Source organism: Pipistrellus kuhlii, unplaced genomic scaffold (genome assembly GCF_014108245.1).
Source record: "Pipistrellus kuhlii isolate mPipKuh1 unplaced genomic scaffold, mPipKuh1.p scaffold_m20_p_2, whole genome shotgun sequence".
Lineage (NCBI taxonomy): Eukaryota > Metazoa > Chordata > Mammalia > Chiroptera > Vespertilionidae > Pipistrellus > Pipistrellus kuhlii.
Genome location: NW_023425515.1, coordinates 8,911,504 through 8,915,047, shown reverse-complemented (window position 1 = coordinate 8,915,047; position 3,544 = coordinate 8,911,504). Strand labels below are relative to the sequence as shown.

Here is a 3,544-nt window from a genome sequence, read left to right as displayed (position 1 = left end):
GACCTTATTATTTAGCACTTTAGAAATACATTGATAGTAAATTCATAAGCCTTTCCATTTTTGTCAGTAATTAATGTAGATCAGACTTGTAGAGGTTTTGACTAGGATGGAGTCTACTTCTTTCTTACCTTCATTGCTTTATCTGCGGTTGAGAAAGCCGAAAGTCACAGAGACCAAACTTACACAGTTAGTGATATAGAAGCTGCATCGGGACAAGGCTGGTTTTCTAATTTTGGACCTGAATCTTATCCTACTGGCTTTCAAAATGACTGCAGGTTTTCTTTGGAATTTGTGGACTCCTACTGAGAAAGTTATTGAGAAAGCGACCATCCTATCTTGATTCAACCAGAGCCTCCCAATGTTATTCTACTTTATATGGCAGCTTTATGGTTTCATCCATTCTGTTCTTTGATATAGTTTTATGTGGTTTTTACGTGTTTTACATATTTTAAGTTAGTACTTTGCCACCAAAGTATATAAAAATTATTCTCTACAAAATAATTCGCAGTAAAAACAATATTAATGGACATTTATTTTTCCTTTTAGAAACTGCAGCTATCATGGATGCTATCAGTCCTTAATAAAGGATATCCTTGAGTTTAAAGACATTAAGTAAAATGGTGATTAACATTTTGACATCTCCTGTCTACCTTTGAGTTTGGAAGAAGTCACTAGAAAATACTCACAGGAAGGCTGTTTTAGGAGGGCAGACCCCAAAATGTATTTCCCAGACTCAAAGGTGAGAACAGCAGTTACAAGCAGAGTTCTCTAGGCAGATGGAGGTGAGAGAAAACTCCTGAGCAGTATAAACACTTCAGTGATGTGTAGATTGAATTGGCCAAAAGGGCAGTGAAAAGAATTATCAAGAAACAAATTGTGGAACACATGAGAGCAAGGAATTTTGAATCTTAATGATTTAGGATTACATGTTGTTAAAATAAATGCTAACAGATTACTAAATTTTGGGACTTCAGAATGAAAAAAAAAAAAAAAATGTCCGCTGCTTCTAGACCTAAAATAGAAAATGTGGAATTAAGAAAGTCTTTTATTGTTAAATACCCAAAAATAATTCAAGACAATAATAGACTATCTTGTCAATATACAGTAAAACTGTTACTTGGACAACATGATTCAGTAAGAAAATCAGGTATGACCATAACCATGCTTTTCCATATTACTTGAAGGTAGTTATCTGATTGTTACTTTTGACTTTTACTTTTGTTTTGTTCTGTTTTTTACTCTGTATAACCAAATAACTTTAACATGGCTTACCTCACTAATACAGAGAAAAAAAATGACTACTCATACAGCTCTTAGGAATGGGTGTCCATTTATAAAGATAAACAGTCTAATCTCCATGCTGTAAATTGTTCAGAGTGCAGTTAGGTTTTGTATAAAGTATTAAATTATTTCCTTATGTGATATTGGGGGAAGTAAGCTTAAATCATAATCCAGAGACATAACACATTTTTTTTTAGAAAGAAATCCTAATATATATAAGAACCCAAGGTCAGTCACATCCACAATGACTGAAGGCTCAACCAAATGCCAGGCTATGCACGCAGCAGGCCATGGTGGGATGGGACTTGTGGCAGCAGGAAGAGAGGGAGGCAGGACCTGGCAGACGGTGGCCTATACCTCCCCCCCCTCCCCCCATGGCCTCAGTGGCTGTGAGTGCTCCTAGTGACCTGCAAGTCATTCAGCTTGGCCTGCAGGTTACAGGTTCCACTTGATGCCATTCACAGAAGTGCCACACCCCCACTTCCATCTGTCCCACTGGCCCTGAGGCACCCTCCTGGAGCTGTTTCTGGTGAGGCCTGTGGGAAGATCCTGCCGTCAAATGCCCGCCCTCAGAGCACTGGCAGTAGCAGTCAGTCCTTCAGGCCCTCACAGCATTTCTTCCCTTTCTTTCCCTCCCTCCCAGTTTGCTCTCAGAGCCTCTCTCAGAATGAGGCTCCAGGGTAGGTAGAGGGTGGAGCTGCCCCCACTGGCCCTGCCCTTCCCAGTGGGAAGAGAAAGAGGGAGACAAGGAGGGAGGAAGAGAAGGAGGCAGGCAGGCCTGGAGGACTGCTGAGAAAAACAAGGAGAGCTCTCGCTGCCAGCTGTTTTCTCCAAGACAAAGTCCAGGGGACAGAGCGGGGAAACCAGGACCATGTTCTGTCACAAGCTGTCAGCCCTTGACTACCACAACCCTGCCAGTTTCAACTGCAAAGATGAAACAGAATTTAGAAACTTTATTGTTTGGCTTGAAGACCAGAAAATCAGACACTACAAGATTAAAGACAGAGGTCATTTAAGAAACATCCACAGCAGTGACTGGCCCATGTTCTTTGAAAGATCTCATTGATGTTAGCTGTCCTTTCAAGATTCAAGATCAACAAGAAGCAATTGACTCTTGGTTTAGCTGTTAGACTTTAATATGGAGATAACGCTGAAAAATATAAGGACTAAGTATCTGATAATACAAAAATATGCTGACAATGCAGCTAAAAATGCAGAGCCATTGATCAATTTGGATGTTAATAATCCTGATTTTAAAGATGGTATAATGGCTTTGGCTAACCTTCTTCAGATTCAATGTCATGATTACCTGGTAATGCTTAAGGCAATTTGCATTTTGGTCCAGGAACACCTGACACAAGATGCAGTTGCTAAAGCAAATCAAGCAAAAGAGGGGTTACCTGTTGCTTCAGACAAGCTTATTCTTGGTTTTGACACAGGAGATGCAGTTCTTAATGAAGCTGCTCAAATTCTACAATTGCTGCGAATAGAAGAGCTCAGAGAGCCACAGACAAAAATTAATGAAGCCATAGTAGCTGTTCAGGCAATTATTGCTGATCCAAAGACAGACCACAGACTGGGGAAAGTTGGAGGATGAGCCTTTTAGGATTTCAGCCTCTCACCTATTTAGTACAGTTGGGAACCATGCACAACACCATGGCATGTGTTTCAAATTCAAACATCACTTTTTCAAGGGAAGAATCCCAGAAAATTGACTATGTTTTAGAGATTTACCATCATTGTTTTTCTTTTCTTTTTTTAAAATATATTTTATTTTATTTTATTTTATTTTATTTTATTTTATTTATTTATTTATTTATTTTACAGGAAGGAAGTGGGAGGGATAGAGAGTTAGAAACATCAATGAGAGAGAGAAATCAATCAGCTGCCTCCTGCACACCTCCTACCGGTGATGTGCCTGCAACCAAGGTACGTGCTCTAGACCAGAATCAAACCCGGGACCTTTCAATCCATAGGCCGACGCTCTATCCCCTGAGCCAAACTGGTTAGGGCCATTGTTGTTTTTGTTTGTTTGTTTGTTTTTTCTTTAATAAAGTTTGGAAAAGTGAAAGAAAAAGAAAAAAGAAAGAAAGAAAAACAAGGAGAGACAGAGACTGGAAATGGAGAGATGGAAACAAAACAGGCTGGGCCTAAAGAGGACTGGATGGAAGGGAGGCCTGTGGGGGCCAGGAACTGAGATGTTTCACTGAACCCTCCCCAATTCATGTGTGGTGCTCAGGAGTGAGCAGGGGAGCCAAAGCCA

General features: G+C 40.1%; 1 pseudogene; it reads left to right on the top strand.

Moving 5' to 3' along the window:
* The first annotated feature begins 2,152 nt into the window (after window positions 1-2,152).
* Window positions 2,153-2,952, top strand: LOC118724191 (annotated as a pseudogene).
* The last annotated feature ends 592 nt before the right edge of the window (window positions 2,953-3,544 follow it).